The 14,067-nt window shown below is 43.3% G+C and overlaps 1 long non-coding RNA gene and 1 pseudogene across 3 annotated transcripts; one reads left to right on the forward strand and one right to left on the reverse strand.

Moving 5' to 3' along the window:
* Positions 1-333: 333 nt before the first annotated feature.
* LOC117851397 (uncharacterized) lies at positions 334-2,850 on the forward strand. 3 transcript variants are annotated; one of them, XR_004639534.2, is made up of 4 exons: positions 334-375; positions 1,137-1,249; positions 1,909-2,269; positions 2,647-2,850. It is a non-coding gene; the product is annotated as an uncharacterized lncRNA (long non-coding RNA). The 3 variants fall into 3 exon arrangements; XR_004639533.2 differs by lacking the exon at positions 334-375 and having other exon boundaries at positions 400-1,249; positions 1,909-2,029; positions 2,197-2,269; XR_004639532.2 differs by lacking the exon at positions 334-375 and having other exon boundaries at positions 399-1,249.
* An 8,198-nt stretch (positions 2,851-11,048) lies between these two features.
* On the reverse strand, positions 11,049-13,705 carry LOC140222593 (uncharacterized; annotated as a pseudogene).
* Between the last annotated feature and the right edge of the window lie 362 nt (positions 13,706-14,067).

Here is a 14,067-nt window from a genome sequence, read left to right on the forward strand (position 1 = left end):
TCCGGAGAGGGGCACCGTCTGGCCGACCCCCGGCTGCCGCCCCCCCCCCCCCCCCCCCCCCCCCCCCGCCGCCGGCGCCCTTCCCCGCCGACCCCCGAATTCCGCCCCCGGCCCCGCCCGCATCCGGCCGCACACAGGGGCACACGCACACCCACCCCACCCGCGCCACACACGCACACGGGCACACCCGCCCCCGGCCCCGCCGGCGCCCCCTGCCCCCGGCCGCCGCCGCCGGCGCCCGGCCCTGCCGGCCCCCAGATCCCACCCCTGGCGCCCGGCCCCCGCCGCCGGCGCCCTTCCCCGCCGCCGCCGGAGATCCCCCGCCGGCCGCAGCCCCCCGTCGCCGGAGATCCCCCGCCTGCCGCCGTTCACAAGGTATGTTCTCCTGCGCCTGTAGGTTGCTTTCGCCCGTCAAGAACAGTACTGAGATTAGTTGGGCATGCAGTACAATTGGTGCCAAGAAAATTAGCTCCCGTGTAATTGAAGGGAAAAGGGCCCAAATCTCGCGCAGTTTGCGGTCGGTTTCTGGCATCATGAGTGTCTGATCTCTTTTTTTTTTCCCGAATATGAGGGTGTGATCTCCTGCACACCTGGAGAAAAGACAGCATTAGGAAATACTCGAACACAGTGCCTTCTTTTTGTCAATTTCTGAACCTGAGGTGATTTCTGCCGTAATCATCATTTCATAGGCACACAAACCACTGGGTCAGTTTGATTCTAGCACACATTAGCAGTATCTCCTGCGCCCGTCAAGAACAGTATTGCGCAACAGTATCTTTTACTATTCCTGTCATGCTGAGGTTAAACTAGATGTTATTAGCAGGGCAAATCATGCTGTAGGTTGCTTGCGTTGCTGTCTTGCCTATCTTCAATTCGCATACTGAAATATAGATGATGTGTGTCGCGCAGTATAGGCTTTTGGTACCTTCTTTTGCTTTATGAATGGACATTTTTGCATCTGCTCCAGTATTAGTGATGCTTGATTTAATTTGTTCTTGCAAAACAATTTGATATTACCTTAGAAACAATGGTGTTTTTTTCTTCTAAATATACAATGCTATAACTGCCTCTGTTTCATGTTTCATGTATCTTTCATGAGAAATCGAATTTGACATGTCAACTTGTGTGGCTTGAAGATTATTAAGAAAAAATAAGGTGGCAAAGCAGCAGTCTGACTTCAATGGATGGGTTTCTGGTACCCTATCACAACTTCGTAACCTCCCAATTCGCCTATTGTAATTGTTGCATGGTAATATATACATATATTTTGCAATTCAGGAATGAACTCTTTTTTTAGGCTTTCAGCTTTGAGCCTAGAACATAGACTTACACCTCATTACTATTGGTTGAAAACTTTAGAATTTTGAGATTTTTTTTTGGAAACTTGTAATTCTGCTTTACGCAGAAAAACCATTTTGTACCCCATAATAAGATATATAAAAACAACAAATGCATTGACAGTTTTTCTTAAGACAATGCAGTTCTGTTCTGATATATCTCCCTCATTCAGCATAACATTACTCATTCTTTTTCTCCCAACTCCCCTGCCGAAAAAAATTAACCATTTTGGTGATTTGTCCATACAAAGAAAAGCGTGTTTATTACAAATGAGCTGCAATAGCACTACTGCTACAGTGTTTGGATATGATTTTATCTGTAGCTCATACGGCACGGCAATAGCTGTCTTGCATATAACAGATGTCCATACTAAGGGAATTTCTGGTCTTGTGTTTCTAGTTTTATGTTACATGTTAAAAACTATGATGTGATCAATAATTTAGCTCCAATTTACTGATTATGGTCTTCAAATTAGTTGCCACATATCTTGTTTACAACCTCATGTTACCAATCCTTTTTTTTTTGTTACAGCATGCTGCATCTTTGTTTGACAATTCACTTGTTCTCTAGGGGTGTGAGATCTGCATATACACAATTACTAGCTATATTACTGCTAGCTCCGAGCTACTGTTATTGAGAATGGGTATAACAAGGAAGAAATGAAAATGGCGAAGGAGACCAACAAATTTGGGTTCGTCCTTGTGGTCCTATTGGTCTAAACAACTTCCTATGAAGTCTGCATTACTCTGTCAAACTTTTCTCTCATTGTGATAATTTGAGAAAATATAATTTCCTTCTATCTGTTTGGTCCATTGCTACAATGACATGGATGTGAAAGTAACTACGACTTGCATACAGGTTCCTGTGATGTACTGATGTGTGTGCACATGTTGAAAGTGTCAATCTATAGTTTGAAAAGCTACTCGATGAGGTTGGTATCTGCATATGTGCTAACTAGCATTAAAACTTATTCTCTTTTGTCGCTATTTGCGCTAAGTGGATTGATCCTTGGAATCTGCCACTTTGTCATTTGGATAGGTGATTTTATCTGAACTTGGCTATTTGTGAATGTGGCAGAAAAATAAATTGGTTATATTTGTGTTGTGGTATAATATTGCAACTTCTAAGCTTGTGTGGCTGTGTGTAGAATAAGTGTGGACTTCTGAGTATAATATTGCAATCATTAAAAAATAACCTTCACTTCTATCGCTAGCTAAGCCTTTTTTTCTAAATTCATGATAGAAATATGTGTGGTTGTATTTTCTAGAACTTTTATTGAATTTATTTATTTATTTATTTATTTTGCAGGATCATAGAAGCATGTCAATAAACATAGGCGAAGATAGATTGAGAATCGAAGAGAAGTGTCTGTCTGCTTGTGCAAAGCTTTTTAAATAGAATTAGAATGCAATGTGTAAGTTTTAAGGGAATATGTAATATCTAAATGTATGGGGATGATTAATTTTGTTGCTGACTCTATTGCTCTAATATTAAATGAATACATTTCATGTACCTTTTCATCCGTACTATGGTGTCCAAAGTAAATATGGTTACGCATGTATTATATTAGAAAATAGTTCCTGAAACTATGTTAGCATTGAGAAAGAAAAATACAAAGAGCGCATCAACTTTGCTTAATTTAAAATGTCTATAAGGCGTAGATACGTAATTCACCATATCTGCGAAGCGTTTCATGTCTACTACGAGACACGCTTAGCACTGTCTTTAGAAAACGTCTCATGTCGGGTAGACACACTTGTCACCGTCTCTAGAAAGCGTCTCTTATCTTGTAGACACGTTTGACAAAACATGTTTACAGTTCTTGACACGGTCCATGGGGAGACGCTCCAGACATGCTTTAGTGAAGCGTATCTATAATTCACTAGGGATGAAATAAAGCGTATCTAATCTAAAAATAAAACGTATCTAGAGGGGGTGTTTCTTGTAGTGAGTAAGCGTCCATATTGTCTTTGTTTCGATCCCACTCGTCATTGACTTGGTTTATAACGACTAGTGAGTCGCCGTATACCAGAAGTCTTTTGATGCCGAGGGAAATTGCAAGACGAAGACTGTGTAGTAGTGCTTCGTACTCCGCTTCGTTGTTTGATGCTTCCCAAAAGATTTGTAGTACATACTTGAGTTGGTCTCCTTTTGGGGAGATGAGGAGTACGCCTGCACCGACCCCTTTGAGTTTGAGGGATCCGTTGAAATACATTACCCAGTGCTCTGGCCTCTCGACTGGTGTTGGTACCTGATTTTCAGTCCATTCAGCCACGAAGTCAACCAAAGCCTGGGATTTGATAGCTGTCCTTGGTTTAAAGTCCAAGGTTAGAGCTCCGAGTTCAACTGCCCATTTGGAGATTCTACCCGTGGCATCTCTATTGTAGAGGATTTCACCAAGCGGGAAGTTAGAAATGACTGTGATGCTGTGTTCTTGGAAATAATGGCGTAGTTTCCGAGAAATGAGCAGGATTGCATATAGGAGTTTCTGTATCGATGAGTACCAAGTTTTGGAGTCCGAGAGTACTTCACTGACAAAGTACACAGGTCTTTGGACTTTGTAAACGTGGCCTGGTTCAGACCATTCAACTACTATCACTGTGCTGACGACATGAGTAGTAGCTGCTATGTATAGGAGCAAGTCTTTGTTTGGAGATGGAGCAGTGAGTATAGGAGGCTTTGACAGAAAGTTTTTGAGTTGTGCCAGTGCCTTGTCTGCCTCTTCTGTCCATTTGAACTTGTCCTGTCATTTGAGAAGCTTGAAGAAAGGTAGTCCCCGTTCTCCAAGTCTTGAGATGAACCGATTGAGAGCTGCCATGCAGCCTGTGAGTTTCTGCACATCCTTGATGCTAGCTGGTGCTTGCATGTTTGTGATGGCAGATATTTTCTTCAGGTTGGCCTCAATGCCGTGATGGCTGATGATGAACCCGAGTAACTTGCCAGAAGGTACTCCGAAGACACATTTAGTAGGATTGAGTTTCCATCGGAAAGCTCGTAGACTGGAGAAAGTTTCCTCCAAGTCGGCGATGAGTTCCTCCTGGTTTCTTGTTTTGACGACTACGTCATCCACATAAGCTTCAACATTGCGATGTAGTTGTTTTTTGAAGCTTATCTGTATAGCTCGTTGATAGGTTGCTCCTGCGTTTTTTAGTCCGAAGGACATTGTCTTGTAGCAGAAAGCTCCAAATGGTGTGATGAAGGCTGTTTTAGCTTGATCTTCTTCTTTGAGGCTTATCTGATGATAGCCTGAGTAGTAATCGAGAAAACATAGTAAAAAGCACCCAGCAGTGGAGTCCACCACTTGGTCGATCCTAGTTAGCCCGAAAGGGTCTTTAGGACAGTGCTTGTTGAGGTCGGTGTAGTCGACGCACATTCTCCACTCGTTATTTTTCTTACGAACGAGTACGGGGTTGGCTAGCCAGTCAGGGTGAAAGACTTCTTTGATGAACCCTGCCGCGAGTAGCTTGGCTAGCTCTTTTTTGATTGCTTCTCGTCTGTCTTGAGCGAACCTGCGGAGTCGCTGCCATTTTGGAGTAGCCTTGGGATCAACATTTAGAGAGTGCTCGATCAGCTCCTTGAGCACACCGGGCATGTCAGCTGGTTTCCAAGTAAAGATATCGTGGTTAGCCCGAAGGAAACTGACAAGCGTGGATTCCTATTTAGGATCTAGCCTTGTTCCAATCAGGGCTGTCTTTGAGGAGTCACCCGTCTGGAGATTGACTAGTTTGAAGTCTTGCTCGCTTGCGGGTTTCACCTTTGTAGACCCTGACTTGTTTTCTGGGATCTCGAGTTCGGTTGGATGGAGTTTCTTTGAAGCTGTGAAGACTTGTTGCATGGGACTAGGTGCTTGAGAAGTCGCGGCGATCTCTATGGCTTCAGTGTCGCATTCGTAGGATCGCCATAGATCCCCCGTAGCGTTAGTTCTCCCTTGGGCCCTGGCATTTTGAGTACCAACTAAACGTAATGTGGTATGGCCATGAACTTGATGAGTGCTGGCCTTCCGAGTATGGCGTGGTAAGATGTCTCGAAGTCGGTGACTTCAAATCTGATATACTCGGTGCGGTACTGTTCCTTAGTTCCAAAGGTAACTAGAAGGACAACTTGTCCAAGCGGTATAGCTGCGTTTCCAGGTACGATGCCATAAAAGGGTGAATCTGTTGGGGTGGTGGTGCGGGTAAGTCTTGCATGACTCGACGCATGCTGTAGCAATCTATTGCCGAGTGCTTGCTAGTCGGGTGCCATGGGCACTGCTTTTTGAGTAGCTCGGTGAAGGTTGGCCCTTCATCGTTTTTACGGGATCCTGTTTTCCTAGAGTTGGTCATGGCAGCAACGGTGTTGTCAGGCTTCCTTTTGCGATTCTGATTACTCGAAAAGTTATTTCGAGTATCATTGTGTCAAGTTCTATCCTGGTCATTGTTGTTATCGTGTCCTCGGTTGCGATGAGAGCCAAACCTTTCGCACTCTTTGTCTTCTTCGTCTGCCCACTGTTGCACCATGACTTTGAGGTCTTTGACATTAGCTGGTCATCGTTGATCGAAGCCTTGGTATGTTCGCCAATCATAGAGTCCATTCTGGAAGCACTCGATGACGTCTGTTTCTGAAATGTCAACTATAGTTGCCTTCTTTTTGAAGAATCATCTTAAGTAGTCATGTAAGGTTTCACCTTCTTTCTGCTTTATTTGACTCAAGTCGATCTTGTTTCCTGGTATAGCCATGGAGCCGACATAGTTGTTGGTGAAAGCCTTTGTCAAATCGGCCTAACAGTTGATTGATTTGGGTTTGAGGGACTCGAGCCATGTTAGTGGTCCGGGTTCCATGCATATGGGAAAGTGGATAACTTTGGTATCATTATTGCCCCCAGCTGCTTGGACCGCGAGCGAGTAGCATCGTAGCCATTGAATGGGATCTTGCTTGCCATCATACTTGGTGATTCCCGTTGGTTTGAACTTCTCGAGTAGTCTTGTTTTCATTACCCTATTTGTGAAAGCAGGAAAGTGGTTGTAGTTGTCAACTTCTCGCTCACGCCGACTGTTAAGTATTTCTCGTAGATCACTGAAAGTTGACACTTTGTGGTTTTTCCGAGTAGGGCGAATACTTTTTACTGAGTTGGTGCAGCTGACTTCTCCAACATCCTTATGGCGTATTGGGGCATTGTGTTTACTTGGGCCTTGGTTGTGTTGCCGAGGTTGGTTGACGACTTCGTTGTCGTTTCTTTGAGCATTGTTGTTGTTGGCTGCAGCGCCTCTGCTGCCTTCTTGATGAGCTGTGATGCGAGGAACAGATGGGATTGGTGATTCTTTGTCAAGTAGCTTGTAAGCTTGCTCTGCGAGTTGTGCGATTAGTCCGTTGCCGCGTTGCACGAGCTAAGCTGTGGCCTCGTTGTCTCCGTCTCGGGGTATGAGCGTTGTTAAAAGATTGATAGAAGCGATTGTTGCGAGTGGAGTGGTATGTTCTTGAGCCTGAACTGCGTCGAATGCTCTTTCAAGGTTTGTGATGGGAATATTTGTAGCCATCGTCTGTCGTCGCTTAGCCCAAGTAGCATTGCGCATCCTTCTTTGGTTCCTTTGATCGGAGGTTTCATTTTGTGGGGCATCAGCTGTAGACTCGTCTTCCAAGATGTTGTCGAGTTGTGCTAATCGCCTGGGGGTTCTGTTCTGGCTAGTACCCAGGTTGTTATTTTGAGTAATAACAAAGACTTCCCTGTCTGGGTAGTAGCTTCCGAAGCTTGATGTTGCAATCTCTGTGGAACTTTCCTCATGGTTAGAAGTGAGTGGGACGCCTTCCTGGTACAGGAGGTTGTCTATGTGAGCGACAAGGCGTGACTCATAGTCGCGGGCAAGGGATGGTCGCATTCCTGGCCAGTGAATGAATCTGCCTTGCGATCTTGTAGTTATTACCAGACCCTGGGCTGGTCCTGATAATGGTATGTTTGGGAGATACACTGAGTCGGAGTCGTCATTTTCGTCATTCCCGAGTTCGAGTTTGAATTCAAGTGAGGAAACTCTAGTGGGCTTCGGCTGCATTGCGGAGTCCGTTTGGAAACCGTTTTGGAGTCGAAGTCGATTTGGGGAGCGACTGGGACCGACTAGTCCGAACCGAAGTCGAGTCCGACGTGTAGTCGAACTTAAGGTTGTTGACTTTGAAATTTTGGTTTCTGCTGACCGAATCCTCCGATTTCTTCTCTTGGACATCGATGATGTAGTGCTGGAACGATCCAGCACCATCGGCGATGCAGAGCCAGGATCCAAAGATGAAGATTGCGCCTGCTTCGATGGTGAAGACGGGCTTGATGACGATCGTTGCTATTGAGTTCGCACTAAGAAACTCGACGAGCGCCCCTACCTGGTGCGCCAGCTATCGGTGTTTTAGACCGGCAACCCACCTAGGGGGTACCCTAGGTGGTCTTTTGTGCGGTAAGGGCCGTCGAGAATCAAGGAATCAATGGTGACGCAAGGAACACGATTTAGACAGGTTCGGGCCGCTAGATCGCGTAATACCCTACGTCCTGTGTGTTTGTTTGTATTGATCTTAGATGCACTTGGAGTTGTTCTGTTTAAGGGGAGTCCTTGCCTACCCTTATATACACGGAAGGGTAGGGTTACAAGTCCAAGTCCTAGTCGAGTATAATTACAGAGTTCTACTCGGTATGGCCCAAGTAGTTTTCCATATGCATACTTGACTAGTCCGAGTGGGATAAGCCTATCCCTTTGTCCTGATCACATCCGAGTACGTCCCTTAGTGGGCCGTCCAAGGTCTACTCGTGGGCCTAGGGTGCATGCCCAACACTTGTGGAAGCACAGCTGCGTCGGCATTGAGAAGGGCTAATGATGATGTTGGGATCTAGCAGTGCTCCAGATTGGGTCATTTCAGTAACTGCCAGGGCCACTCATCCATTAATTTCTTCCTGCATTTGTACTTCTTGTTAATGTACTTTAGCTTCTGACATGTGCCGCCAACTCTCCTCTTGCTGTTCCTTTCTTCTCTTCTGGCTTGTACGTGTTGATGTCCTTACGGAAAGCAAATTTCCACAGAATGACCCCGAAACCTCGGCAACATCCTGGGTGTTCGAGATTACCGAGCGCCAAAGTGAGCTCATCGTTCTCTCTATCAATCTTCAACTTTCCCACTTTAGCATCTTCAATGTTTTGGATAAACCTTTCTGCCTTCTGGCGTATTATTTCATTGAACATAAGTGTCCTATCCTCTTGGCTTAGGTTGCCTCCGTGAGCATAATACCAATTCTTCAATCGATCAGGCCAATCAATAGTCACTGGTACGATACCTCGATCGAATAGGTCTTGTTCCATCTTTTTCCACTTGGGAATTGCCCTCATGTAACCACCTCGCCCTAGACGATGATGGTACTCCTTCTTGTAGGCATGGGTTGAGTAGACATGAACCTTGTTCATACTACCTTAACTCATCTTGTATTCTAGAAATGAGTTCCAGTGGTCCCTTAACTTTGGACACTCATTAAAATCTGGAGTTCGGGCCTTCTTGATAAAGTTGGCATCCAGATTCATCTTGAAGGTCTGGAATTGGGTTGCTATTTTCTTCAGCATCCAATCTTTCACAACTTTTTCTTCAATACTATCAGGAAGTATGAAGTGTTTCTTGACATCTGCCCACAACATATCTTTCTATGTCTGTGGGAGCACGTATGGATCATTTTGTTTACCCTTCCATTCTCTAATGCTGATAGGCACTTTGTCTCTTACAATAGCCCCGCATTGACTCACGAACTTTCTTGCCATATTTTCGGGAGCAATTAGCTGGCCCTCTTCTGCTACTTCGGTCATGTGAAGCATTCCCTCCATTATCTTTGTATGACCTTGTGGCTTATTTCGCCTCATCGATCCAGAGGGCTAAAAGTTCAAGATTCATTAATTAGTCCATAGTAATAATGAATATGAAATTATAGATGGGGTAAAACAATAAAAATGATATATACCTTGCCAGAACCTTCCATCACGGCAAGGTTTTGTTCCGCATTGTCATCAACGCCATGTTCCAGCTCATTATTGCCATCATCGGACATGTCGAGGAACATGTCCGTTGGCTACCCTCATCCTCAATGTAGGTTCTTGGAATGTCGGAGCCACTACCTCTAGCAATAATCTGCTCCATTATATACCCTGCATCCTCCTCGTCTCCCATGTCAACTTAATAATGACATTAGTTACGAACATGTAATCATAGATACATTAAATTAAAAATTATATTAGAACGTACAAAAGGTCCTTGTGAAATATACACATGAAAATTATCTTACTTGCTCTTGAAATTTGAAATACAAGATACTGGGAATTGAAATGCCTCTAATAATATTTCTCACAGTAACCCCGCAGATTACTACAAGTGATGCATGTTACATATTGGAACTTTGATCGACCATAAATTTATAAAATACCTAATATTTGGACATGGATGCCAAAAAATCCAAGTGCGTGACTGTTTATTTTCTAAATGACCTTTTGTTCACGTTAACTACCAACGAGTTCCGAAAATCAATATCACACTAATGACATGAATATACAATCAAAAGAAACTTGTGAAATATACAATTTTTCTAAGTATTTAAACTAATTTGTACAATTTTTCTATAGGTATTGAAATTAATTTGTACTAATTTCTCTAAGTATTTAAACTAATTTGTACAATTTAGCTAAGTAATTAAACTACTAATTTGCACTAATTTTTCTAAGTATTTAAACTAATTTGTACAATTTTTCTAAGTATTTCAACTAGTTCATACTAATTTTCTAAGGAGTAAATGTAATTTATACAAATTAAAAATAGTAATTACAAACTAAAAAAAGTAAAAAAAAGGACCCTTGCATCAGCAAGCCTCGTTTCGAGGGGGATGGCTTGAGGGGTGGGCGAACGTCGGGGCAGCGCGGCGCGGACGGCGGGACAGTGGTCGGGGCGCGCGACGGGGCAGGCGGACGGCGGATGGGATGCGAACGACAAAGGGGCATGATGGAGGATGGCGGATGGGGCACGGGTGGACAACGGATGGGGCGCGCGCGGACGGCGGTCGGGGCGCGGACGGGGAACAGATAGATGGTGGCTGGGGCACGGGCGGACAGCGACCGAGGGAGACAAGCAAAGATGACGAGGTGGTGGATCCAGTGAAGTGAGGGAGATGAGGTAGGGGAGAAGGGGACGGATGATTTAACCTCACCGTCCTATCCTGGGTTGACTTTGCAACTGGGACTAAAGGGCCTTTAGTCCCAGTTGCAAATTCAACACAGGACTAGGTGGCCTTTAGTCCCGGTTGCAATTTCCAACCAGGACTAAAGGGTGATTTTCGTGCAGGAGATGGAAAAGCACCCTTTAATCCCGGTTGGAATTTGCAACCGGGAATAAAGGTCCCCTTTTCATTTCCCGCTGCTTTTGTAATTTTAATTTTTATATGTTTTCAGTTGTTTTGCACTGGTTTTGTTAAAGAAAAATAAAAACTTTACATATTTTGAACATCCAAAAATATATTTAATTAGCAAGTATATTTAAAATAAGTTTGAATCAGTTATTAATTCTATACTAGTTGATTAAGTTTTTAAAATAATTATTTTAATTCATCACTATCATCATTAAACTCTTCAATTAAATAATTTCAACGTGGAAAAAATACAATTGATGTATGTGGTCAAGTTAACATTGTTTATGTTGATCGAATAAAGGTTCATCGTAGAGCATTACAATATAATTCAAAAGTTTTGATGGCCATAGAGCATTACATAAAGGTGCACCATATTTAGTGCATTACAATGTAACGTTAAAAACTTTTTCTTGACGAAAGTTCCATGGTCATGATCGCAGCATAAGTACAGAGCTTCTTCTTTGGCTAGCATGATGCTTGGGTCAACTTCAACAGCGAATGGAGGCATGCCATCAAACTAATCATAATCATCTACCTGGTCTGTTTTGTCCTCGACTCCCATGATTTTTCTTTTACCTGGAAGAACTATGTGGCGCTTTGGCTCCCATAGTTTTTCTTTATCTTCTTAATTTTTCTTGAGTTTGCTAGACATGTCCTTCACATAGAAAACATGATACACATCATTGGCAAGGAAGAATAGTTCATCATTGTATCCAGTCTTGGTTAGGTCCACTATTATCATTCCATACTGATCTTTCGTTACGCCACCTACAGTTAGCTTCACCTATTGGCAACAAAATAGATGGATGTTCAGCGGTCCGTACTCGAGTTCCCAAATTTCCTCTATGAAACCATAATACGATTCCTTACTTTTGTTGTTGTCTATGGCATCTATACGGACACCACGGTTGGTGCGTTTTTGGTCTTGGACTCTCGTGTAAAATGTATAACCATTTATCTCGTAACCTTTAAATTTCACGATTGTGCTAGAAGGTCCCTTGGCTAACCAAACGAATTGTTCGTGAATCGTGGAGTTACCCATAAGGTGTTGACGCAACCAAGAGGGAAATGTATCCATGTGATGACATATAATAAAGGCATCGGATTTCGTCGGGTATTGGGAAAGTAGAATCTGCTTGTGTTCCTCGATATATGGAGCCACAAAGGATGATTGTTGTAGAATCGTGAAGTGTGTTTTGTGGAATAAATCACTCTCATTGCTCAAACTTGAATTCCTTCCAAGGGTGCCCGTTCCCCGTAGCCTCCCCTCATGGGGTGATGTTGGAACCCCAACCAAATTAATTGAGTCAATAAAATCAACACAAAACTCAATGACCTCCTTTGTTCTATGTCCTTTGGTGATGCTTCCTTCTGGACGGGCATGATTAAGAACATAGTTTTTTAGACTAACATGAACCTCACGAAAGGCCATATATGGTGCAGGAATACTAGGCCGAGAATAGTAATCTCTTTAACTAGGTGAACCAGGAGGTGCATCATAATATTGAAGAAGGATGGTGTAAATACCAACTCAAAGCTGACAAGACATTGTACCACATCGTTCTGTAGCTTTAGTAGCTTGGTTGGGTCAATCGTCTTCTGTGAAATCGCAATGAGAAACGCGCATAGCTTTACGAGTACCAATCGTACATTCTCTAGTAGAATAGCCCTCAGTGCAACCGGAAACAACTGGGTCATCAACATGTGGCAGTCATGGGCCTTTAGATTTGTGAACTTTTTTTCTTTCATATTTATTATTCCCTTTATATTCGAGGAGTACCCAGATGGAACCTTGATACTTTTCATGCATTCAAGCATGCTATCCTTCTCTTCCTTGCTGAGAGTGTAACTAGCAGGACGTAAGTAGTGTTGTCCTTTATCTCTCTTTTCCAGATGTAGGTCATCTCGTTGCTTCATACGTTTCAGGTCCTGTCATGCTTCCAATGTATCTTTTGAGTTCCCATAACAACCCATGAAGACTAACACGTTCACGCAAAGATTCTTCATCAGGTGCATCACATCTATTGCGTTGCGGACCTCCAGAATTTCCCAATAAGGTAGCTCCCAAAATATAGACTTCTTCTTCCACATGGGTGCATGTCCGTTATCATCGTTTGGAAAAGGTTCACTACCAAGATCCTTTCCAAATACTACCCTTACATCTTTTATCATCTCAAATACACAATTTCCATTATGGTGTGCAGGTTTTTTACGATGGTCTGGCGCCCCTTTGAAAAGCATTCCTTTCTTTCTTAACAGGTGGTTAGCAGGAAGAAATCAATGATGGCCCATATACACAACCTTCCTATAGTGTTTCAAATACATGTTGTCTATGTCGTCTAAACAGTGGGTGCAGGCCCGATATTCCTTATTTGTTTGTCTTGAAAGGTTACTTAGTGTAGGCCAATCATTGATGGTTATGAACAATAATGCTCGTAGGTCAAAGCTCTCTTGTTTATCCTCATCCAACATACGTACACCTTCTTCCTTCCAGAGTAGTAAAAGTTTATCAACCAACAGTCTTAGGTACACGTCAATGTCGTTGCCGGGTTGTTTTGGACCTTGGATAAGCACCGACATCATAATGAACTTCCACTTCATGCACAACCAAGGAGGAAGGTTGAACATACATAGGGTCACAGGCCAAGTACTATGACCACTACTCAACTCACCGAATGGATTGAATCCATCAGTACTTAAACCAAACCTTATGTTCCTTGCATCACTTTCAAAGTCCAGGAATGCTCTATCAATTGACCTCTACTGAGCCCCATCCGTGGGGTGTCTCAGCATCTCATCTTGCTTATGTTCTTTTTTATGCCATCGCATCAACTTAGCATTCGTCTTATTTCTAAACAAACACTTCAAATGTGGTATTATAGGGAAATACCACATCACCTTCACAGGAACTCTCTTCTTGGGAGGCTACCCCTCAATATCACCAGGATCATCTCGCCTGATCTTATACCGCAGCGCTCCACACATAGGACAAGCTTCCAATTTCTTGTATTCATCACCACGATAGAGGATACAGTCATTAGGGCATGCGTGTATCTTTTGAACCTCTAATCCCAGAGGGCAAACAACCTTTTTAGCTTCATATGTTGTGGATGACAATTCATTATTCTAAGAAAGAATGTCCTTCACAATTTTCAATATCCCCTGAAATGCCTTATCGGACACACTATTTTTTGCCTTCCATTGTAATATTTCCAGTGTGGTACCCAGTTTTTTATGCCCTTACTTGCAATCTAGGTGCAATAAATTTTTTATCATCTATCATGCGCTGCAACTTTTCTGATTCCTTCTCAGTTTCGCAATCTCTTTGTGCATCCCGTAGCACCTGA

This window comes from Setaria viridis, chromosome 4 (assembly GCF_005286985.2).
Source record: "Setaria viridis chromosome 4, Setaria_viridis_v4.0, whole genome shotgun sequence".
NCBI lineage: Eukaryota > Viridiplantae > Streptophyta > Magnoliopsida > Poales > Poaceae > Setaria > Setaria viridis.